Consider the following 25,636-nt stretch of genomic DNA (forward strand, 5'->3'; position numbering starts at 1 on the left):
CATGTACGTCAATGTCACTTGGGCACACCCTTTGCAAGCCCATGGAAACCGGAAGCAGGAGGGGTGTGTGTGACAAAAACCCAAGCATCTGAACCAAATCCATGGCAAGCCTGCATGTGCCCAGCCACAATGCATCATATGCCCACGGGAGCCTCTCAAGGCAACACACTGTCCCAAAAAAAAAAAAATGGCCATTAATGGGCCCGGGGGAGTGGGGGAGGCCACCCAGGAGGTCCGAGGACAGGGTGCACACCAAAACCCACCTGTGTGGATCTTGCGAAAAAAAACACCTCCATGGGCTCATGGCCTACACGGCTACCCTATTGGGGGAGTATCACTGCTGTCGCTATCCTCACCCTCTGCAGCTGCATCAGGAGGTGGTGGCACTATGGGAGGCAGCCCACACAAAGCCCTAGTCTGTTCCTCCAAGGCTGCAAGCATGCGGGTGTGGTAGGTCTCGTTCTGGAGGATAAGTATGCGGAGGTCCCCATGCAACAACTCACGGGATGACCGGACCTCTGCCCTAGTTGCCTGCATCTCAGCTGAAAGCATACGGGTGAGACGCTCCAGCTGCTGTTCTGTCCTTCGGTTTGTTGAAGCCTCAAGCTCAACAAGAGTCGTCCTGAGGTGAAGGAGTTCCAGCCTCAGGGCTTCCCTGTGCCCCTGGGACTCTATGGAGATGGCTTCCTGCAGAGTCTCCAGTGCCGCCCGCCTGTCCCTGTCGGACGCCAACATGTCCTCCCTGTGTGACTGGCAGATAGAGTCGGTTGCCTGCTGTAGTCGCTCCATCAGCCTTTCGGGGGGGACAATGGAAGTGGCCACCCTATCCATGGCCTGAGCCATCATCTCTGATGATGCTGCCTGTTGGGTTGCCATACCGTAAATGGATTGCTCCCATGCGGTATTGCCAGGTGGTGTTCGACCACCACGTCGGCGGGCACCACACCTGTCTGGGGCAAGGCGAACTGCACCTTGTTGTGCCGGCACTGCCTGAGGCTGCAGGACTGCATTCCCCCTCTGATCTGCTGGCCGAGGAACAGATGTCGCGGAGTGTGAGCCTGCATCCGTAACCACCAAAGGCATACCTGCCAAAACTGACATCCCCATTGAGGGTTCTAACCCTGGTGCAGGTGGGTCGGACAGAACAGAATCCCTCTCAGGAACACTTACCTGCGACGGCACGTAGGTCTCATCATCCGAATTGACACCTGAATACAGCTCGGGGGAGGTGCAGCCAGAGACACCCCTTGAGAGCACGACCTGCAGCAGTTGTGGGTTCTCACCCACCACCACACCACGTCCCTCACTGGTGGTCGGTCGGCCCTCAGACCCCTCCTGGGTCTGCACCATTTCCACAACCCCAGCAGTATCAAGTGCGTCCTCCCCTGCAAAGACATAAAAGAAAACAAATGGAAACAGGCATTAGCACTATGGCTCACAATTAGGGCTGAGAGGCTACAGAAAGAGTACTTGATTGACACATGTCCCACATGACTAAAACACTCCCATGCATGCACCGTCACTGCGTGTGATGGGGAGGCAGATGGCACACATTAATGACACCAAGATGGAAGATGAACACATTTGCTGCATGCTGCCTAGCAGTGGCATCACACATTGGCCAGTGATTGGCAGGTCAAATACACATGCCATCACACAGATGGCATGTACCCTAGCCATGAAGTGAAGAGGGAGAGGAGGTCACCAATTGTTCATTCAGTCCAGTTTGCTCATATAATTGATTATTTTCATTGTAATGGTTCAAATGTTTAACCTGCAGCTGCCAGTCAAAAATGGTTCCATTGCACAGGGACATGTCCAAACTAATCATGTCCACGAAACTGAGCCAGTCCACTGTGCCATAGCCATGTCAGACATGTGACAATAGGACTGAGAAATCCTGAGTAAAAGTGGTGGTATGCAAACAATCTGCCTGAATAAACAGAGGTAAATAAGCAACAGTGTTGTGGCAAGATGACACTCCAAGGGCAACTGGCGTGGTGTTGGGCTGGATGTCTAATGTTGGCCGAAGGGATGCTGCTATACCCAAATGCTGGTGCCAAGAATGTATAGGAAGAGGCACATGGGTGAGCTGAACCACTCAGGCACACACACCCTCCCCTGGCACCCAAACAGAAGCCCTCCCACACACACCATGCACATGGATGACACACACATGCATGTGCACTCACGGGACAATGCCTCGTAATCTGCCAGTTCTCCCACGCCTTGGGTCTGTTCCTCCGTGACGTAGGTCCCAGTAACCTGCTCATGTGGAGTGAGTTCTATGTCGTCTGCTGGAGACCCACCTCCAGTCACTAGAGTTGCGGCATGACTTGAGGCCAGCTTATTCTTTGCCCTGCGCTTGAGGTCATTCCAGCGCTTGTAGCATTCATTAGCTGTGCGCCTCACGATTCCAAGGGCACTTATGATGTCCGCAATGGTCTGCCAGTGTGCCTGACGTTGTGCAGGTGTGGTCTTGGATCCTGCAACAATCACCATTTCGCGGTCATGTGCGGACACATACTTTACAAGTGCATTCAGTTCGGCCTCATTGAAGCTGGGCTTCCTTGATGGGCCGGACTCTGTAGCCGTGTCTGGGGCATCAGCCTCTACTGGACGAGCACTCTTCCTCTTCCGCTTGGAAGGTGGTGGGGATCCTGAGTGTCCTACGCCGCTCTGGACACTAGGGGCAGGAGCGTGGGATTGCACACTCAGCATGGGTGTTGGTGCAGGCATTAGCTCAAGTGTGATGGTGTCAGGGGGAATGTCAGCATGATGGACTTGGACCGACACTGTCCTGGATGGGTGTGTGAGAGGTGGGGTGGATGGAGCCGCAGCTGCCCCTGCAGCCTCCCCAGCCTGCCTACGCGGAGCAGCAGATGACCTAGCTGCCCCTGATCCACGTGGCCTGATGACACCAACGTTCACCGGCGCACGTGGCCTAGACCTGCTGACCTGGAAGTCAGCCATGGAGTCACCCTGTGCCAGGTCTGGTTCCACAGTGGGCTGGTCCAACAAGGGCTGAGCATGGATGGTGTCAGCCACGGTAACCTCAACCGGGGGGGGGAATGGGTGTCCCTGACTGCTCCTCCACACATGGGGGGCTAGGGGCACCCTGCAAGTCACGGCCACATCCCCTACTGGATCCACCATGGCCACCACTTGGGGCTCGGCCACCTTTGCCACCCTTACGGCTTGGTCGCCTCCCAGCCATGGCACTGATGTTATTGTGCGTATGGGAGTCGATGTGAACTATTGTCCTGGGCAATTGGGGGTCAAAGGGGTTGGGTACCAGATGGTAATCGTACCCTAGTGCTCTAGCAAGGCTGTATGTCACCCCTGGGGAAAGATGACGGGTCACGCAACGCACAGGCACCCCAAAAAAGCGAAGTAAGGTGCACGCAACCCCTCCTATACCACGTGCGTGGAAAAATAAACCTGCACTACGCTATGGCACCCAGGAACACAAGAATGAACGTATGCGTGTCACACGCAGCCTAGAATGACCTCTGAAGGGGTACGCGACACACGGGGCAAGCACAGATGTTAAATACGTGCGCGACTCACCGTCTGCCATGAACAAAAGCGTGAAAAATGTGCGCGTTGGCAACACCCCTGCCAAAAGAAGAATTGTACGCTGTCTGAGGAGACAGGACAACAGTAGAAGGGAACGCTGTTTGAGGAAACAGGCCCAGGAAAAAGAGGAAAAGAGAAAAAGCTGTCAGAGGTAACAGGGAGTACGAACTGGAAACGCCGTGAAGTAAATCGCGTGTGAACTGACAAGAAGTACAGATTTCACCCACTCGCTCTCCACAAAAAGCGCGTACAAGGAAATGGCGATCTACACGTACCTTTTGTACACACGTCACAGACGCGCATACACGATGAGGCCATTTCCACCATTTCCACGCTTTGACACTCGGACGTGTATCTCTTCATTTTTACACGCGCCATTCTCTACGGCCATGCGTGTGACGTCACAGCTGCGCATGGTGGCCTTTGGGCCAATGAAATCGCATATGCGAGCACACGTGGTAAAACTGCATATCCGAGTGTCATCGCGTGTAATCGGAGGGAAGTGAGCGTACACGCGATTGGCCTGGGTACGTGTATTTCTGGGGGGCGCAGGAAGTTCCACACGCGATTGGTGGAAATCCACGTGTGCTCTGTCATCACGTGTAATGAGGGAAACACCCGCGCGCCTCACGTCACAGACGCGCTCACGCGCTAAGGGCCTTTGGTCCAATGAAATCGCATATGCGTGCTGATGTGCATACGCGCTAAGGGCCTTTCCTCGATTTACACGCAGACGTGCAGGATTTTCACGTGCCAAATCACTCTATATCAAGCTGGCCACGCGTAAGCACACGGAAGACCACGCTCCTGCCCACAAGGCCGAATTACTGCCCCCAAGAGCCCCGAGCACGTTCCCACCTGCCATCTGCTGCTGCCTGACTGCCTGCTGCCCACGTGCCCTGCCATTTGCTGCCTGCACATCAGCCAGGGGTGCTGTTGCTGTGACCACCCCTGCTGGAACCGAAGACTTCCGACTGGGATTCCATCGCTCCACAGCCCAGCATCAGGACCCAGTTGCCCACCCACTCCTGCCTCTGGGGTTGTCATGTCAGGCACTGCAACATCTGGCACCACTGACAACCCCCGGCCAGAGAGGCAGAGGGGCACCAGCTTCAGTGCCAGGGAAGTTGGTGTCCTGGTGGAGCAAGTCCTGGGGCAGTATGATGCCCTCTACGGAAGTGTGCGCGCCAACAAGGAAGGACGGACTCGGATCTGGACCGACATCGTGACTGCCATCAACGCGGAGGGGGTGGCAGTCCGCGACTTCCAACATGTCAAGAAGCGCTGGGAGAACTTCAAGTCCAGGACCCTGAACAAGGCCCGGCGCCTCTTGAAGGCAGCGGATGCTAAGGGGCGCCGGGGCCACTTGTCAGAAGATCAGATGAGGGTCCTGGAATGCATATCCCCAGCGCTCCACGTCCAGGTCCTTGAGAGGCAGACCCGTCTGGAGTCGAGCGGTAAGTGTACATGCATCATGATTGTAAGCTGTGCGTGTGGTGATGTGCCAGTAGTGTGCCGGTTGCACCTCTGTTTGTATGGGGCCGAGTATGGGTGGGGGTGTACAGGACCATGAGGCTAACACATGCGAGGGCTGTCATGTGTGAGACATGGATGGTGCTTGTGTGTGTAGGCTTGAATGCCAAATGCAGTTGCGTGGGCACACATGTTTGGATGAATGTGTATGTAAGTGGGCATGTTCGTGATGTCACGCATGCATGTTGTTTTCAGCTGCATGTATCAGCACTGTGTACATGTGCATGTGTGTGTATTTGACAAGGGTGCAACAGTGAGGCAACATGGATGCATGTGACAGCGGGATGTGGAAGCCTGATTGGCAGATGTGACATGGATGCTCATCGGAACACTGCGACAGTTGGCTGAGGTGTACACATGCATGCAAGTGTGGTGGTGGCGTGCATGTGTAGTGCACTCCCTGTGTTGCATGTGATGTCTGGCTCACCTTTGCCTGCTCATGCTGTTGTATGTGTATGGATGGTGCTGGCAGTTGCGATGTGGCTGTGGTATGGCTCATGTGTGCAAGTTGAAATGACATGTGTGTTGCCGATTGTGATGCCATTGTACAGTGCCCTGATGCCTGTGTTTTATTTCTCCCTGTCTGCAGCGTCAACTGATGAAGAAGGCGGAGAAGGTGCTGTGGAGCACAGTGGCGGGGATCGCACCGCCAGCCGGAGACGCAAGGCCCGGCTCCCCTCCCAAGTTGTGATCTCGTCGGGGAGTGAGGAATCCGGTGCCGCGTCCCAGGCCGCAGCTGCCGGGGGGAGGTCCAAGAGGCGGAGGTCGGAGTTGGACTCCTCGGCAGCAGAAGGGGCAGCTGGGACCCCACAGGGCCCAACGGGGGAAGATGGCACGGAGTCATGCAGGTTGGTGGGGGGTTTGGTGGAGGAGGAGGCCGTGCAAGCAACAGAGACTGGGTCTGGAGGTGGGGATTCCACTGGTGCTAGTGGTGCAGTGCAGGGCCAGGGACAGGAGGCAGCACAGGTTGCCGCGGAGGTGCCTGTGTGCAATCCTGTCTCTGATCCTGTCACTGCATCATCTTGCACCAGCAGGGATGCCTACGTCCAGACCCGTTTTCAGGCAGGGGATGAGCTCACGACAACTGGCCTTCCTCTGCCTGCGGATGTGGCTATCCGGGTCCGGGTTGAGCCTGTCCTGACTGGTGTGGCGTTGCGTCAACGGGCCATGCGAGGTGACCTGCAGTCTTTTCATGAGGAGACTGCACGTCATCTCGAATGGCTCGTTGACAGCGTCGGCCTACTGGGACAGGTCACCCAGGCCGGATTCCTCCGTTTGATGGGGCTTGCTACGACCCCCTCCTCAACTGAACCCCCTATGCGCCAGTCGTCCTCCGTGCCATCTTCCCACCCATCAGTCACCTGGATGCCCTGTGGAGCTGCCTCTGACGGTGCGGCCAGGCTGGTGGAGGAGGCATCCCTGCCACAGTCGGGAGTCGGACCTCCAGCCGGGGTGGCCACATCAACGACTGCACCCCAGCCAGCGGAGGATGTGCAGGCAGCAGGAGGCAATGCACGGGCAGAGCCGCAGCAGCCGCAACGTGGTGGGAGCCATGATGGCTCGGGGCCTTCCACATCGGAGGGGCAGGCATCGGCCGGAGGGCAGGAGGACCCAGGACGGGAAGTGTCTTCTGTGTGGCAGCGGTTGGGCCACGCCATAGATGCGGAGCGGCAGTGGGCGGAAGAGGCACGGCTCACGATGGTCAGGGCGGAGAACTCCATGCGGAGGGCCCTGAGACGTGCCGAGTGCCTCGAGGCAATCCGCAGGGAGTTTGGGGGGAACATGCGGACGGCCCTGCGGACCCTCGGGGCCATGGAGGAGGAGCGCCTCCGGGACATTGAGCAGGCGTTCGATGATGCCCTGGCCCGGAACATCCCAAAGTGAGCCGTCAGACTAGCCCGCTGCCCTTGTAAATAGTTATATAGTTACTCTTAGGTTTCCTTTGGTTTTGCATTTTTTTTGGACCTTTTGGACAATGGGCCACATTTTTGTATATAGTTATTTCTTTTAGGTAGTGTTATTAGATAGGTTTAATTTCTTCGGTTGGGATCATAGACCCTGGATTGTTTATATGTACATAGTTGATTTTTGGATTTTCAATTTTTATTATGATTTCCCCATGGAGCACTGGTTTTCGATTTTATTTTTCCATTGGATTTACTTTTGTGGACTGTGACTTTGGACACCTTTCGTTTGCATTATGATTTGTGGTTTAGCATTTTTTCGCGTACCTGCTGTTTTTATTTATTTTTAAATTTCTATTATTGTTTGTTTATTTTTGATTCAATTTATGTTGCTTTTAATACATATTTTTTCTTCAAAGTTCAATGTGTAGTATCATCTCATTGGTTTCATGCATATCATGATATGGGTTTTGACATTCACTGACACCCATTGGGTGTATGTGAGGGACATGTGTTCATTTGCAAGCTTGCAATTGTGGTTTGATCATGTTTTTGCCATTTCTAAGTGGGTGGATGCAATACTCGGGTGGGTGTTTGGCATTTGGAGGCTGACCATAAGGGCCAGGGATCTAGATTGTGGGGGCCTGGTGGAGGCTGCCCCTGCACTGTTGGGGGGTGGGGGTGGTGGTAGAAATGGGTGGGGGCCTGGTGGAGGCTTCCCCTGGTGGCTGGGGGGTGGGGGTGGTGGTAGACATGGGTGGGGGCATGGTGGAGGCTGCCCCTGGTGGCTGGGGGGTGGGGTGATAGGGGACATGAGTGGGGGCCTGGTGGAGGCTGCCCCCGCACTGCTGGGGGGTGGGGGTGCAGGGAGACATGAGTGGGGGCCTGGTGGAGGCTGCCCCTGGTGGCTGGGGGTGGTGGGAGACATGGGTGGGGGCCTGGTGGAGGCTGCCCCTGGTGGCTGAGGGGTGGGGGTGGTGGGAGACATGGATGGGGGCCTGATGAAGGCTGCCCCTGGTGGCTGGGGGGTAGGGGTGGTGGGAGACATGGGTGGGGGCCTGATGGAGGCTGCCCCTGCACTGCTGGGGGGTGGGGGTGGTGGTAGACATGGGTGGGGGCCTGGTGGGGGCTGCCCCTGGTGGCTGGGGGGTGGGGGTGGTAGGAGACATGAGTGGGGGCCTGGTGGAGGCTGCCCCTGGTGGCTGGTGGGTGGGGGTGATAGGGGACATGAGTGGGGGCCTGGTGGAGGCTGCCCCTGGGGGCTGAGGGGTGGGGGGGGGTGGGAGACATGAGTGGGGGCCTGGTGGAGGCTGCCCCTGCACTGCTGGGGGGTGGGGGTGGTGGTAGTGTAAGAAGATTCAATTCAACACTAAAGCTAAGTCAATGCCTAGTCTGGGATACTGAATGGAAACCCTTATTGATATATCTTTATGTCCAGTTCATGAGTTCTGGATGACTACCCCTATATAACACCCCTCTCTTAGAATCCCCCTGACCCCACTGAGCCAAGAAGTAGTTCTGTTTTGCAAGTTTAAAAGGTTTATTTGAGAAATACGACAAAATATAGATACCACGCTTTTATAATAAATTAATAATCGATATCGCCCTTATAAATATAATGTTAATCAACAATGGGTAATCTGACACTAGCACAGTTCTTTATAATCAATGAGGAGTTAGTATAGGATGGATCAAGTAGCAAAAATACTTTTATGATTTCAAGGGAAAAGCAATGAGGAATAAAATGCAGTACAGAAATACTTGAGATGATTTTAGCAAAAGATAATATAATCACTTTTTCTCTGGCAATTCACCCCCCTCCGCTATGCAATGTAAGACATGGAAGTAGATGGAAAGAGGAGCACACAGTTCTCACGAATGCAATCAAATACAATACGAAATTCAGTTCCCCCCCAGCAAGCTTAGAGAAAACCGGTATGAGTTTTAAAACGCAGGCCCAAGTGCTTTGAATGTGGTGGCAATGAAGTGAGAAATATGCTGAAAATGCTTTTAATTCCCTTTAGGAGGTTCAGGGTGAGTGAGAGATACTTGGGATGAGTTCAGGCTCACTTTAGCAATGATTCAGAGATGGTGATTAAGAGGCAAACGAATTTTTAGCAAGGAAAGAAATGACTGCTGATGGTTACCCGTGGCTGGATTTTTAACCAAATCGCAAATCGCGGTAAAATTCGTGAGTGCGTGAATCGTGATTACGGCAAAAGTATAAGGAGTAGCCTGTCGGTTCTAGGTTCGTTGGAAAGCTGAGCAGAGGAAAGTTCCTAGCCCAAACGGTTCCAGAGATACGGACGATTAAATAAAGGTAGTTTTTCGGATTTAAAGTAAACTCAAAATGCAGGTGACAACTTGCAGCTTCAGAATTGACAGGTGGCAGTTGTGCAGCTTTACAAATGACAGATGACACAATTTCTAGGAGGCTGTTCTACTTAGGTTAAAATAGTTTGGATTAGATTATTTTAACTAAGAAATTGGTTCTGCACAGTTCTGCTAGGTACTCACAATATAAATTTGAAATAGGCCTCGTCACGGATCTGGTCAGGTTTTGGACTGGACTCCGGTTCTGGTCTCGGCACTTCACAGTGATCTGGGTCAGCTCTCTGGTTCTGCTCACAGCGGTCTGGGTCACTCTGGATCTCTGGTCTGGTCTGTCCGGATACAGCGGTCTCTGCATGGCTCCTGGATCTCTGCACTGGTCCTGGCAAAAGTTCTTGGCAAGGGATTCAAGCAGCTCGCCCGGCTGTGAGTAGCTTGCAATGATTTGTGGCCTGCTGCAGAGAACTCAGCTTGTGGTTTTAGGGCTCTGATTTAGGTTCTAAAGTATAAGTTCTAGGTTCTGGAGTATGTAGCTGGAGTCAGTCTGGAACTGGTATCTTCTGGATGTTGTGTGGTCCAGCAAAACGCTCCGCAGCAACTGGATTTGAATGTCTCTACCTGTACCAGCAGTCTCTTTTTATGTGTTTTGAAAATGGGTGTGTGCCTGGGCCTAGCTAAGCCTGCCCCTCTCTACTTGTCATTGGCCCAATTCTCCCCTCTCCCATGATTGGGGGAAGGAAATGCGAGTCAGAGTGATGCTGTAGGTTTTATGGGTCAGAGGATCCTCCCCTGGTCAGTTTGCCCACAAATCTATATTTGATTCAAATACATCCTTCCCAGATATACAATTTGTTGAAATTACATGTGCACATTATATATTCCTTATGGTCCATGCTTTTCTGCCTCTGATCTTCCTGGGGGCTTTCATTCAAAAATGACAATATTTTGCGCTTTTTAACTGGTTTTGCAATATCAGACATTTACCCAAATTTACACACATGTGCGCAAGGAGTATGGACATTAATTGATGAAGTGTCAGATTTTTAACATGCAGACATTTGGAGTGAGACCCTATTTTCCGCTAGCAACCCCCCCAGAATACACCACAGGGTCCTAACGCATCTCAAAATGTTCACAGAAAAATCACATAAATAATGATATTACTTATATAATTCTGACAAGTCCGCACTTTGAGTTATCAATCTTTTTAAAATTATGCCCTGGTCAAAAAGGGGTGTGGCTTCCCACATCACAGGGTGAAATAACTGGTTTATCCACTTCCCCCAAGCTCAGCTGCTAGCAGAGGCACTGCCCCTCCCAGTTTCCCCTAAGAGGAAGCCACTTTACGGCCCCCCAATATAACATTTGCCTGAGTCCAGGACAGGCCTTTGTTCAACTCCCTGTAGTCCCCAGCTGCTCCACCCCTTATCTAATCAACAGGGCCATGTGACCTCAGGATGCAGCCAGGCCTGGGAACACAGCTGTTGATCCAGTATCAACTCCTGTCGGGGGTAGTTGTCAGGCAGAATTCAGTTTCATTAAGCCAGGTTTCAGCTAAATGTCACTTTTTGTTCCCAGTTTTCTACATTCAAATCAAACTGACAATTTTTACATATACATTAAATAATTACTTCCTTCAAGTCATTTCAGAATATAGTTTTACATTGTATCCACCTCTTAGCAAGTCTTTCCTTGGTCTGGTTTTGTTTCATTTGTTCAGTTTTACACAAAAGTCTGGTGGTTTTAAAACGCCGGCTTTCTGATAGTGGTGAGTACTGGTAATGCAACCATTTTTGGGATTAAGAAAATGAATTCCCCACAAGAAGGTTGTATCTTTGGAGTGGTCTCGTGCCAACTGCGCAGTTCTCCTATTCTGGCGTGAATGTGGGCGGCTATAGCTCATCCCCACATCCACCCAGTCTATTGATTTAGTTTGTTCTGGGATAGAATAATGGGCGCCGACAGCTCATCCCCACATCTACCCAGTCTATTGATTCAACATGGGTCAAAACCCATGACAAATCCCCCCGCCCAGACTGCGCTTTGATTCAAGTCGAGGGGAAGTCGGGTGCAAAGGAGGTTTTGAGCCCTTGCGCTGGTATGTCCCCATTATCTTCTTCCAATCCTGTAGGTGGCACAGTTCAGCATCTTTTCCTCCCTCCAGTCGATCAATCAGTTCTCCTTGCTGGTCCTGATGGGAGGATTGGGCGGTACCCTGGGCCCCTCGGGTCTTGGCTCCCGGTCCCCGGTCGTCCTCCTTGGTCAGTCTCCAGGTTTTCTTTCTCCTAGGACGACAAAGGAAAAGCGGCAATACCTATGCATCGACATTTTTCCACCACTATTAATGGTGTGGCAGACATATACATTTTATACTTTAACATACCTAACATTTTACTTTTGAGATACAAGTTATCATTCAAAGACAGTGGCTTACAAGAGTATAATATTTTAGAGACTATATGTGGGATATTTTAGGGTTGGAACTGAATTAATCTGGAGCGGTCCCCTCTGGTATTGCAGAGGACTCCTCCAGTTGCTGCAGAGTGTGCCTGGGATGGCAACACTTTAGCTGATTTATATGTACCCACTTGTCTTCCCCCTCTGCCAAACCGCCTTTGGGGATGCGGATCTTGTAGGCCACAGGGGAGATCTTGTCTATAATTTCAAACGGTCCCTTCCATGTAGGCAAACATTTTCTCTGTTTGGCCTGGTCTCTTTGGAAATTGTATAGATAGACCCGATCACCCACCTTATATTCCTTTCGGGTAGTTTTTAAATCATAGTGGGTCTTCATGCTCTTGGCTGATCTTTCTAGATTCCGCTGAGCATAGGCAAAAGCATGCTCAAGGTGTTTCCTTAAATTCTCCACCTACTCATGAGTTGTGGAGGCATTTATCAACGTTTGCTCTTGGGTTCTGTAGAGTAAATGCTGGGGAAGCACCATCTTGCGTCCAGTCATCAACTCAAATGGTGACATTTTCGTTGCAGATGAAGGGGTAGATCTGATGGCCATTAGGACCAGAGGTAATCGGATATCCCAACTTGGCCCAGAATCTGCCACAAACTTTTTTAAGATGCTCACAATGGTTCGGTTATATCTCTCTTCTGCTCCAGAAGAAGCTGGCCTGTAAGCAATGTGTAGCTTCCTTTTAACCCCCAGTATTTCCCACATCTTTGTCATTACTTCACTGGTGAAGTGGATACCCCTGTCTGACTCAATCCTTTGAGGTAGACCAAAACAGGAAAATATGTGGTTAATCATCAGGTCAGCTGCTGTTTCTGCCTTGCAGTTTGGGGCTGGGAGACATTCCACCCACTTGGTAAACGAGCATGTAACGGTCAACATGTACTTGTTTCCTCTAGACGAGCGAAACACAGGGCCTACAAAGTCGATTTGCAAAACTAACCATGGCAGTGTCATTCCCCTCTTTTGGAGAGGTGCCCGGTGTGTGAGGGATGTTGGCTGAAATTGTGCACACACAAGACAACCCTTCAAATATTGGTTGAGGTCCTGGCCCATGTGTGGCCAGTAAGCAACCTCTCTTAAGATTTCCAGTGTTGTGTGAAACCCCCTATGACCGGCGGTGGCCGCATCATGGGCGTGACTTAACATCAGGCTTCGGAATGAGGTAGGAACCACCCACTGATCATGGCCAGCTTGGGATTTCCTTACCAACAAACCGTCTTGGATTCGGAACATTTTTGGACATTTCATCAACACTCTTAGGTCCTCTTTCCCAATGTAATCGGTATCCGTCAGGGGAAAGTTCTCAGGGTCCTCAAGGTGTTGGTAAAACTTACCAATAATTGGATCCCCCTTCTGAGCTGTAATCAAATCAGCATCAGGGGTCTCCTTGCTCCATTGGGCAGTTGAAAGATCATTGTGAGCATTTGTCTGGGACCTAGTGACAGCAGTGACCTGGATTTCCCCCAACAGGGACTCTATTTCGATTAGATCCCCTTGGATGGCCCCGGTTTTGGCCAGCTGATCAGCTAAGTCATTTCCAGTTTTGTCTGGTCCCTCTACTTTGGAATGACCCTTGATCTTCTTCCAGTAGATGGTCATCCCATTCGAGGTGACCAGATCATCAATGTTTTGGATTAACTTCCCATGTTTCAGGGGTTTGTTATTAGCGCATAACATGCCTCTGGTTTTCCAGTTGACCAGGTGCTCCACGAACCCGTTCCGTACATAATCCGAATCTGTGATTATGACCAGTTCTTGGAGTTGATGCTGGACAGCAGTGAGGATGGCCTGATGCACAGCCATCAATTCTGCCACCTGACTACTTCGGGAACCAATTTTGTATCCAGCGGAGGGTTCTGGGAACTCCTTCACCCATGCATTCCCTACGCCAGCCACCAGTTCTTTCTCCCCCTCGTTGTCAACATGGTAAGAGCATCCATCCACATAGACAGTGGGCATTCCCTCACACTTGTCTTCTTCAAAGACTTTGTGTGGGGAATTAAGGTATGCCTCCATGTTGTCCTTGATTTTTAGACTTTCGTCCTCGAGACAGTTTTCTCTGGCACAATCATGCAAGTCAGCCAGACCTTGCGCGAGAGGACTCTTCTTGTTTTGGCCATATCTGACCTCCACAGGAAAGCCTTGCATTGACAGAATCCAGGAAGTAATTCGGGAATTACTCACATTTCCGGCCCGGATTCTGTCACTTTGGAGATATTGCAGAGGCTTGTGTGGAGTCTCCACTATGATGTGTTCCCCCTGGATAAACGGGCGGTAATTCTTCAATGCCCACACCGTTGCCAGGAGTGCCTTCTCACAATCGTTGAATTTTCCCTCCACAGAGGATAAAGTTTTGCTCGCATAGGAGATTACTTTATTGACCTTGTCATGCTTTTGGTATAATACTACCATCAAGCACGTATTAGAGAACCCTGTCTCCAGGAAGAACTCCTTGTTTCTGACAGGGTAAGCTAGGCAAGGCGCTTGTGAGAGGCTTCTTTTGAGTTGTCTTACCGCCTCAGATTGTTCTGGACCCCATTCCCACTTGACCCCCCCCTTCAAGAGGTGAATCAGGGGTCTAGTGATCTCTGCGTAGCCTTCAATGAACTTTCTGCTGTAATTAGTCAGTCCAAGGAGGCTCCTTAGTTCCCGCAGAGTTGTGGGGTCTTACAGTTTCTGGAGTGCTTCCACTTTCTTTTCTTGGGGACAGAGACCCTGAGGAGTAATCTCATGCCCCAAGAAATTAACACGGGTTCTACACCACTGTGCTTTCTGAAAGGAAAGTTTTGCTCCGGCGGCCATCAACTGTGTCAGAACATGACGGATCTCCGCTATGTGTTCTTCCACAGATAAACTTTTGAGGAGGACATCATCTACATAAGCCAGGTTACCCCTCGCACCCAGGTCGGGCATGGATTTATGTAGGAAAATGTTGAATTCATTGCCGGAGTTGAGGTATCCGAAGGGAGTCCGGGTCCATGTGTACTGCTGGCCCCCAAAGGTAAAAGCCAGTTTGTATTGGTCCTCCCTACTGACAGGCACGGTCCAGTATCCATTGGTCAGGTCTATTGCAGTGAATACTTGTGACCCTTGAATCTGGGCCAGCCCTTGGTCAATGTAGGGCAGAGGCCATCGGGAAGTATGGACCCGTTTGTTGAGCTCCCTAAGGTCGGCGCAGAGTCTCCACTGGCCGTTTGGCTTCAATATTCCCAGCACCGGATTATTGAAAGTGCTGTGGACTGGACGGATTATTCCCCGGGACTCAAGGTTCTTAATTATTTCAGTAAGGGACTCCATGGATACAAGAGGCAAGCGATATTGCTTCAGGTGGGAAAGGCAGCCCTCATGGACCTGGAAAATCACCTCATCCCTCCTGAAGTCACAAGTCACATCTTCCTTACCATAAGGGCAAGAAGTGTACACCAGGATGTTCCCCCCATGCCGGGTGAAAATCCTGTCTGGTGTTGTGTTGTCATCACTGTCAAAACAGTCCTTGGGGATCGGTCCTAACAGTTCATTTCCTAAATCAATGGAGAAATGTCGGTCATCAATCGCCATTCCAATAATGGTGCCTGCGGCTAGAGTAATACTCTTTAAGTCGCTCTTATCCACCTCTATTGGAATGGTGTCATGTTCTATGTTGACTAATGGAGTTGGGTTTACCCCCAACCCTTGCTGTTGGAGAGAAGCATTTAGATGTATATAAGCATCAGGGTTTTGCAATTTTTGTCCTCTTTTAACTTTCACTCCCAGGGAGAATTGTCGGGTCCTTTCTGGGATGGTGACTTCCTCTTTAATCTGAATTTCAACTGCATAAGGTAGCAATTGAGCTGACCTAAATGCTTTTTCTGGATCATCAAAGCCCATGGGATTATCCGCTAATCGGGACCAAGCTTTGAAGTTTATTAGGTCCAAACTAATGGCAAAGCGATTGAGAATGTCACTGCCTAAGTAAAAGGCAGCAGTGACGTCTTGCACGATCCAACAATTATGGACTATGCTCTTGTTGCCAATGAAGAATTTGAATATACACCAGTTTGGCAGGAGATGTTTGGAATTAGGTGTTTCCAGGTCCATTTCCCATTTGTCTATCAGTTTGAATGTGGGAATGGCTGGATCTTTTGGGAGTTGGCGGAACATGGCTTCGCTGATGAAGCTCTTACCGTTGTTCACACACACTCGAGCGAGAACAGAGTCCTTCCCATCATTTAACTGGACAGGGATGAACAACTGCTCTCCAATTTGCTGAATATCAGCCAGGCTCTGAGCTGATTTCACATCTTTCTGTACTATAGGAGTGGGAGTTTCTGATTGTGGATTAGTAAAGAATTTCAGGTGTTTCCTTCCAGTGTGGAATACCACCTTAAACTGGAAGGAAGGTTGATTTTCAGAAATAGAGAGGACACCCCATCACCAGTCTGTTGTCCTACTGCTATTACTGTCACATCTGGAATTTGGTTGTTCTGGAAGTGAAATTCTACTTGGTCAGATTTTTGTTCAACCATGTGGCAGGTGCCATTTAAACTAACATGGTTGACACTCTGTTTTAGTTTTATTGGTCGGCTAGTCTGGGTCCAGAGGACCTTATTTACGCAATCTATTAGAGGTGACAACCTTCTCAGGAGGTCATTCCCTAGTAAACAAGGGGTGCCCTCTGGAGTCACTACTATGACCGGGTGTTTCACCTTGTGAGGCCCAATTTTAATGTCCAAGTCTGCAGTCCCCTCAACGGGAATTTCCTTCCCGTCAAAGTTCTGCAGTTGTCCAAGAAGAGAGGTGAGAGGAATTTGGTAATTCTCCCCCCTTCCTGCATTTAGTTCCTCAAAGGCCCTTTTGGACAGAAGGGTAGCTTGGGATCCAGTGTCCACCAGTGCCGAAATTGTACCCTGCCCCTGTACTTGTACCGGGGCATAATATCTTCCCTCCTTCTCCTCAAGGGGGCACAGATAATGCACATTTTTGGACAACTGGTGGGCTAGCTTTTTGGTTTTGGACATTGCTAGCGAAGAGATTTGGGCAGAATTCTGTGGAGAGCCTTGGGAATCTGAAAGAAAAAGTTGGCAACTGGAGATCAGAGCCATTGTGGGTTCCCCTGGTTCCGGTTCTGGGCCGCCCCCCCCTTTTTGGAGGCAGTCACCAGGATGGGTTTGAACCAGGGGATTTCGGTATTGTCGGTTCTGGGATGAGATGATGGGCGGCGGTAGCTCAGTCTCCACATCTCCCCAGTCTGAATTCGCATCCTTTGGGACCCATTTTTCCTTGGGAGGAGTTCCCCCATCTCTAAAGGAGAAGATCCTTTCCCCAGGATCCTCTGAGGATCCCTCTCCCTAAAATTGGAAGATCTGTACCTCCTCCACAAAGTGGGTCTGTTTCGGTCCTTTGTTTCTTCTACCCCCCTCTGCTCCTTGGGAGGCAGGCTTTCAGGGGCAGGAGATTTTGTTTCCGGTTCCTGGTTTTCCAGGGGCTGTTTACAAGTTGGGAAGGAAGCTTCCTCCAAGGCTTTACACCCCCCTTCTGCCTCCTCCCTGGGAACCGGTGGGTTATCGGGGTGCTGCCCCCGTCATTGTTCTGGAGCACCCGGTCCAGAGTTTGGGGCATTCTGCGTTGGCATGCTCATCTGAGGGTTCTGTTGAGCCCTCAGTATGTGACCCAGATCCCGTGCCATATTTTGGACCTGGCGCTCTAACTGGGAAACCCGCTCAGGCTGATACGGGGCTCTATTTTCTCCCCTGGGCTGATCCCGGGAAGGGTAGCTATCCCTTCTCTGGTAGTACCCCTGGTTGGGAAGATTTTGGTACCCCTCCACCCTTGGCCTCCCCTCTCCCGGATTAGGTTGTCTGGGCTCAGGGAATTGGGGAAAGAAGGATGGATGATTTTGGGGCTGGAAATTGGGCGGATACCTGGGGAAAAAGTTCTGCCCAGGATTTGGAGAATTTCTGCCCTCCTGTGGGAAGTTAGGAGGGAAGTTCCCCGGTCAGGTGCTTGGCTGGATCCCCCCCCTTGGGCTGGAGGAGTCCACACATAACCCAGGATTGGTCAGTTTCCCTTGTAGCGGGGACTTACATAGTCAGGGGGGCGGGGGACCCCATTTGTGGGACTACCTCCTCGACTCCCTGTCTGTGACTGGCCCGAGGGCCTTCTGGGCTGTGAATTATTTGGTGCAGGCAGGTTTTTAGGCCCCCCATCTCCAAATCTAAAACGGGGGCAACCTTTACCTCCGCCACCTTGGCAGCAGCAGGGGTGCTGTTGGTTTTGGGGGTTTTCGGCGCATTATTTTTATTTTCGATGGGCTTCTGCACCTCATAGATCCGGGTAGCCTGTTCAATGACCCAGTCTAAAGATCTTTTCTCATGAAAATCTCTCACGAGCTGGGTCATTATGTATTTGGGTAAGGCATGGAAAAACGTATTGATAAATTCTCTGCTATCCGTGCGTACCCTTCTGGTGGTCTGCGCAAAAGCGCGCTTTAATTCTTGCACAAACTCTTGTGGGGCCTGATCCTCCCCACATTGCAAATTGTAGGCTGCCTTGCGAGCCTCTTGAGGATTTCTGTGCACAGAAAAATGTTTCAAGATGGCCGCCCTGTAAGTGGACCACCTTGAATGGTTTTGATCCTCCAGCCCCGCAAAGAAACTGGAGTATTCTGGGGAGAATGTCCATTTGACGTACTGAATTGAGCTACTGCTGTCCTTCAGATGGAAATTCTCCATCATTTGCTCATAGAGCTCCAAGTGTTCCCAAACGGAATACTTGGCGTTCTTATGATAAGGAGTGATGACACTCCTGATTGTCTTTATTTGTTTCAATGGTCCTTAAGCAAGGCCCTTTTTGCCTTATTGGCCTTTTTGGTTCGGGTAACCCTGGTCCATTCATCCTCTGACTCAGAGGCACTGCTCCCAGAGGTTCCTGTCTGATCTTCCAGGTTTTCCCGAATTCTGCGAACCTGGGAATGGCTGGCAGAATGTGGGGACCTGGTCTCCTGTGTCCTGCGCCGTTCAGAGGAGTCTCCAGATTCCTCCTTGCTGCCAGGATTTGATGGGTACCCCCCCCACTGACCTAACTGGGCAGAAGTTTTCAGGATGCCCTTAACGGGCCTACTCTCCTGGGGTTCCCCACTAAATTGCACTGTGCTTGGGTGCCCATACCCGGATGCCCGCCCCTCCATTCCTGGGAGGTACTGGCCTATGAGCCCCATACTTCTGATTGGATAGTAATCTGCCATCCCTGTGGCCCGGTGCTCATGTGCGCCAGGGGACATGGGGTTGGCAGAGTCCAGGGACTGAGAGATATGAATGCCTCTGGTACTAGGGCTCCTGAGGTTATGCTCAGGAGTCTCCCTCTCCCAGCGAACCTGGTCTCTATCCGCCCCTGCTCCCTGTTGCAATGCAAGAGCCTGAGCTTTCAGTTCCTCAGTTAAGGCCTTACTAGACTCTATCAGTCTCTCCTGCATCACTACCTGTTGCTGGAGCCTATCATTGTGCTGACAGAGAGCCTCATTTTCTCTCTGTGCCTCCTGATTGGTCCTGGAGTACTGGGCCAGTCTCTGCTGCAGGAGGGCTACCTCCTGAGCTGTGTCCCTATTGGCCTGCTCCTTTCTTGCCAGAGCATTCTCCACCCTCCTGGTGTGCTCTAACAAGTTCTGGTGTTCTTTTTGGAGGTCACCCAGTCCCTGGAGGGCCAGGTGATTTTCTTCCATTTTCCTTTTTAAGTGGCAGACTTCCTGGCCTAAGGTATCCCTTTCCTGACTAAGAGTCTGCATTTGTGCCGCCAGGTCGTCCCTTTGCCTTTGGAAGGCACCAGCTTTCTGGTGTTCTTCATCAAACTCTGCCTGGGTATCCAGGTCTTTCAAAATCAATGTATTGCTTTCCTTTTTCTCTCTGTCTAGCTGGATTTGCAGGGTGGCTACCTGCTCTGTGCATGCCCTGTTGAAATTGATCTGTTGCTACAGCTTTTTCTGGCTCTGCAGTAAGGAGTCCAGACTGTCTTGGTGCTCCTTCTGCAAAGCCAGAATTCTGGTATCCTGGTCCGTCTTTTCCTGTTGCAGGATATCCATATCCTTCTTTATTTTAATGATGTACTGTCTACTCTCATTTTCGGACTCCTGGCTTCTGTGCAGCCTCTGCTCAGAAGAGTCTAGATCAGATTGGGCCTTCTGTAATGCCAGCAGTTGCCTACTCGCCAGATCTTGGCCTTTGTCCTGCGTGGCTCCCATATGTAAATATAAATATGCCGCTACCCTGGCAATCTTGTTGTGCTTCATCCTTGGCCTTAGTGGCCATATATAGTTCACTCAGGGCCACATGTAAGGGACCCTGGTCTCTCCATGTATCTGACCCTGTTTCAGTGATCTGGGGTGCGATTGCCTGCAACCAGACCGTTTGGTCCTGATGAGTCCACTCACCTCTCACAAATAGCTTATGTAAGAAGTGCTCTCTGGCTATTTTCATATCTACCAAGGTCGTCATTCTGGAATTTGAGTTCCTTCCTAACTTACAGAAGTTTGTATTTTATTTTTGCAAAACAGACCTTTCCCTTAGAGCGTCCTTTTGAGGAGTGCTTTACAGCGTAACACAGCGTGGTGATCCGACCGGATGCATGTATCTTGTCAGTTAGCACACTGTATTAATCTGCACAAGTGATAGCTCTAATCCGGAATCCCCGGCTACGAGCCCCCAATTTGTAAGAAGATTAAATTCAACACTACAGCTAAGTCAATGCCTAGTCTGGGATACTGAATGGAAACCCTTATTGATATATCTTTATGTCCAGTTCATGAGTTCTGGATGACTACCCCTATGTAACACCCCTCTCTTAGAATCCCCCTGACCTCAATGAGCCAAGAAGTAGTTCTGTTTTGCAAGTTTAAAAGGTTTATTTGAGAAATAAGACAAACTATAGACACCACGCTTTTATAATAAATTAATAATCGATTTCGCCCTTATAAATATAATGTTAATCAACAATGGGTAATCTGACACTAGCACACTTCTTTATAATCAATGAGGAGTTAGTATAGGATGGATCAAGTAGCAAAAGTACTTTTATGATTTCAAGGGAAAAGCAATGAGGAATAAAATGCAGTACAGAAATACTTGAGATGATTTTAGCAAAAGATAATATAATCACTTTTTATCTGGCAATTCACCCCCCTCCCCTATGCAATGTAAGACATGGAAGTAGATGGAAAGAGGAGCAAACAGTTCTCAGGAATGCAATCAAATACAATACGAAATTCAGTTCCCCCCCAGCAAGCTTAGAGAAAACCGGTATGAGTTTTAAAACACAAGCCCAAGTGCTTTGAATGTGGTGGCAATGAAGTGTGAAATATGCTGAAAATGCTTTTAATTCCCTTTAGGAGGTTCAGGGTGAGTGAGAGATACTTGGGATGAGTTCAGGCTCACTTTAGCAATGATTCAGAGATGGTGATTAAGAGGCAAATGAATTTTTAGCAAGGAAAGAAATGACTGCTGATGGTTACACGTGGTTGGATTTTTAACCAAATCTCGGAATAATTCGCGAGTCCGTGAATCGTGATTATGGCAAAAGTATAAGGAGTAGCCAGTCGGTTCTAGGTTCGTTGGAAAGCTGAGATTCTAAGCTTTCAGAGGAAAGTTCCTAGCCCAAACGGTTCCAGAGATACGGACGATTAAATAAAGGTCGTTTTTCGTATTTAAAGTAAACTCAAAATGACAGGTGACAACTTGCAGCTTCAGAATTGACAGGTGACAGTTGTGCAGCTTTACAAATGACAGATGACACGATTTCTAGGAGGCTGTTCTACTTAGGTTAAAATAGTTTGGATTAGATTATTTTAACTAAGAGATTAGTTCTGCACAGTTCTGCTAGGTACTCACAATATAAATTTGAAATAGGCCTCGCCACGGATCTGGTCAGGTTTTGGACTGGACTCCGGTTCTGGTCTCGGCACTTCACAGTGATCTGGGTCAGCTCTCTGGTTCTGCTCACAGTGGTCTGGGTCACTCTGGATCTCTGGTCTGGTCTGTCCGGATACAGCGGTCTCTGCATGGCTCCTGGATCTCTGCACTGGTCCTGGCAAAAGTTCTTGGCAAGGGATTCAAGCAGCTCGCCCGGCTGTGAGTAGCTTGCAATGATTTGAGGTCTGCTGCAGAGAACTCAGCTTGTGGTTTTAGGCCTCTGATTTAGGTTCTAAAGTATAAGTTCTAGGTTCTGGAGTATGTAGCTGGAGTCAGTCTGGAACTGGTATCTTCTGGATGTTGTGTGGTCCGGCAAAACGCTCCGCAGCATCTGGATTTGAATGTCTCTACCTGTCCCAGCAGTCTCTTTTTATGTGTTTTGAAAATGGGTGTGTGCCTGGGCCTAGCTAAGCCTGCCCCTCTCTACTTGTCATTGGCCCAATTCTCCCCTCTCCCATGATTGGGGGAAGGAATGTGAGTCAGAGTGATGCTGTAGGTTTTATGGGTCAGAGGATCCTCCCCTGGTCAGTTTGCCCACAAATCTATATTTGATTCAAATACATCCTTCCCAGATATACAATTTGTTGAAATTACATGTGCACATTATATGTTCCTTATGGTCCATGCTTGTCTGCCTCTGATCTTCCTGGGGGCTTGCATTCAAAAATGACAACATTTTGCGCTTTTTAACTGGTTTTGCAATATCGGACATTTACCCAAATTTACACACATGTGCGCAAGGAGTATGGATATTAATTGATGAAGTGTCAGATTTTTAACATGCAGACATTTGGAGTGAGACCCTATTTTCCGCTAGCAACCCCCCAGAATACACCACAGGGTCCTAACACATCTCAAAATGTTCACAGAAAAATCACAAAAATAATGATATTACTTAATAATTCTGACAAGTCCGCACTTTGAGTTATCTATATTTTTAAAATTATGCCCTGGTCAAAAAGGGGTGTGGCTTCCCACATCACAGGGTGAAATAACTGGTTTATCCACTTCCCCCAAGCTCAGCTGCTAGCAGAGGCACTGCCCCTCCCAGTTTCCCCTAAGAGGAAGCCACTTTACGGCCCCCCAATATAACATTTGCCTGAGTCCAGGACAGGCCTTTGTTCAACTCCCAGTAGTCCTCAGCTGCTCCACCCCTTATCTAATCAACAGGGCCATGTGACCTCAGGATGCAGCCAGGCCTGGCAGCCAGGCCTGGGAACACAGCTGTTGATCCAGTATCAACTCCTGTCGGGGGTAGTTGTCAGGCAGAATTCAGTTTCATTAAGCCAGGTTTCAGCTAAATGTCACTTTTTGTTCCCAGTTTTCTACATTCAAATCAAACTGACAATTTTTACATATACATTAAATAATTACTTCCTTCAAGTCATTTCAGAATATAGTTTTACATTGTATCCACCTCTTAGCAAGTCTTTCCTTGGTCTGGTTTTGTTTCATTTGTTCAGTTTTACACAAAAGTCTGGTGGTTTTAAAACGCCGGCTTTCTGATAGTGGTGAGTACTGGTAATGCAATCATTTTTGGGATTAAGAAAATGAATTCCCCACAAGAAGGTTGTATCTTTGGAGTGGTCTCGTGCCAACTGCGCAGTTCTCCTATTCTGGTGTGAATGTGGGCGGCGATAGCTCATCCCCACATCCACTGAGTCTATTGATTTAGTTTGTTCTGGGATAGAATAATGGGCGGCGACAGCTCATCCCCACATCTACCCAGTCTATTGATTCAACATGGGTCAAAACCCATGACAAATCCCCCCGCCCGACTGCGCTTTGATTCAAGTCGAGGGGAAGTCGGGTGCAAAGGAGGTTTTGAGCCCTTGCGCTGGTATGTCCCCATTATCTTCTTCCAATCCTGTAGGTGGCACAGTTCAGCATCTTTTCCTCCCTCCAGTTGATCAATCAGTTCTCCTTGCTGGTCCTGATGGAGGATTGGGCGGTACCCTGGGCCCCTTGGGTCTCGGCTCCCGGTCCCCGCTCGTCCTCCTTGGTAAGTCTCCAGGTTTTCTTTCTCCTAGGACGACAAAGGAAAAGCGGCAATACCTATTCGTAGACATTTTTCCACCACTATTAATGGTGTGGCAGACATATACATTTTATACTTTAACATACCTAACATTTTACTTTTGAGATACAAGTTATCATTCAAAGACAGTGGCTTACAAGAGTATAATATTTTAGAGACTATATGTGGGATATTTTAGGGTTGGAACTGAATTAATCTGGAGCGGTCCCCTCTGGTATTGCAGAGGACTCCTCCAGTTGCTGCAGAGTGTGCCTGGGATGGCAACACTTTAGCTGATTTATATGTACCCACTTGTCTTCCCCCTCTGCCAAACCGCCTTTGGGGATGCAGATCTTGTAGGCCACAGGGGAGATCTTGTCTATAATTTCAAATGGTCCCTTCCATGTAGGCAAACATTTTCTCTGTTTGGCCTGGTTTCTTTGGAAATTGTATAGATAGACCCGATCACCCACCTTATATTCCTTTCGGGTAGTTTTTAAATCATAGTGGGTCTTCATGATCTCGGCTGATCTTTCTAGATTCCGCTGAGCATAGGCAAAAGCATGTTGAAGGTGTTTCCTTAAATTCTCCACATACTCATGTGTTGTGGAGGCATTTATCAATGTTTGCTCTTGGGTTCTGTAGAGTAAATGCTGGGGAAGCACCATCTTGCGTCCAGTCATCAACTCAAATGGCGACATTTTGGTTGCAGATGAAGGGGTAGATCTGATGGCCATTAGGACCAGAGGTAATCGGATATCCCAACTTGGCCCAGAATGTGCCACAAACTTTTTTAAGATGCTCACAATGGTTCGGTTATATCTCTCCACTGCTCCAGAAGAAGCTGGCCTGTAAGCAAAGTGTAGCTTCCTTTTAACCCCCAGTGTCTCCCACAACTTTGTCATTACTTCACTGGTGAAGTGTATACCCCTGTCTGACTCAATCCTTTGAGGTAGACCTAAACGGGAAAAGATGTGGTTAATCATCAGGGCAGCTGCTGTTTCTGCCTTGCAGTTTGGGGCTGGGAGACATTCCACCCACTTGGTAAACAAGCATGTAACGGTCAACATGTACTTGTTTCCTCTAGATGAGCGAATCACAGGGCCTACAAAGTCGATTTGCAAATCTGACCATGGCAGTGTCATTCCCCTCTTTTGGAGAGGTGCCCGGTGTGTGAGGGATGTTGGCTGAAATTGTGCACACACAAGACAACCCTTCAAATATTGGTTGAGGTCCTGGCCCATGCGTGGCCAGTATGCAACCTCTCTTAACCTCTTAAGTGCCATTGAGGTTCCCCCGCAGTGCCAATGGGTTTTTTTTTAAAATCGCGGTATTCACCGCCCAAACCCGCCAGCATTTCCCCCCTCATTAACCCCTTAAGTGCCACCGACGAGCCGGCTCGTCGGTGGCAACCTGGAGCGGTTTTTACCGACGAGCCGGCTCATCGCTGGCATTTAAAGGGTTAAGATTTCCAGTGTTGTGTGAAACCCCCTATGACTGGCGGTGGCCGCATCATGGGCGTGACTTAACATCAGGCTTCGGAATGAGGTAGGAACCACCCACTGATCATGGCCAGCTTGGGATTTCCTTACCAACAAACCGTCTTGGATTCGGAACATTTTTGGACATTTCATCAACACTCTTAGGTCCTCTATCCCAATGTAATCGGTGTCCGTCAGGGGAAAGTTCTCAGGGTCCTCAAGGTGTTGGTAAAACTTACCAATAATTGGATCCCCCTTCTGAGCTGTAATCAAATCAGCATCAGGGGTCTCCTTGCTCCATTGGGCAGTTGAAAGATCATTGTGAGCATTTGTCTGGGACCTAGTGATAGCAGTGACCTGGATTTCCCCCAACAGGGACTCTATTTCGA

This window comes from Ambystoma mexicanum, chromosome 1q (genome assembly GCF_040938575.1).
Source record: "Ambystoma mexicanum isolate Mex_15411 chromosome 1q, UKY_AmexF1_1, whole genome shotgun sequence".
Taxonomy (NCBI): Eukaryota; Metazoa; Chordata; class Amphibia; order Caudata; family Ambystomatidae; genus Ambystoma; species Ambystoma mexicanum.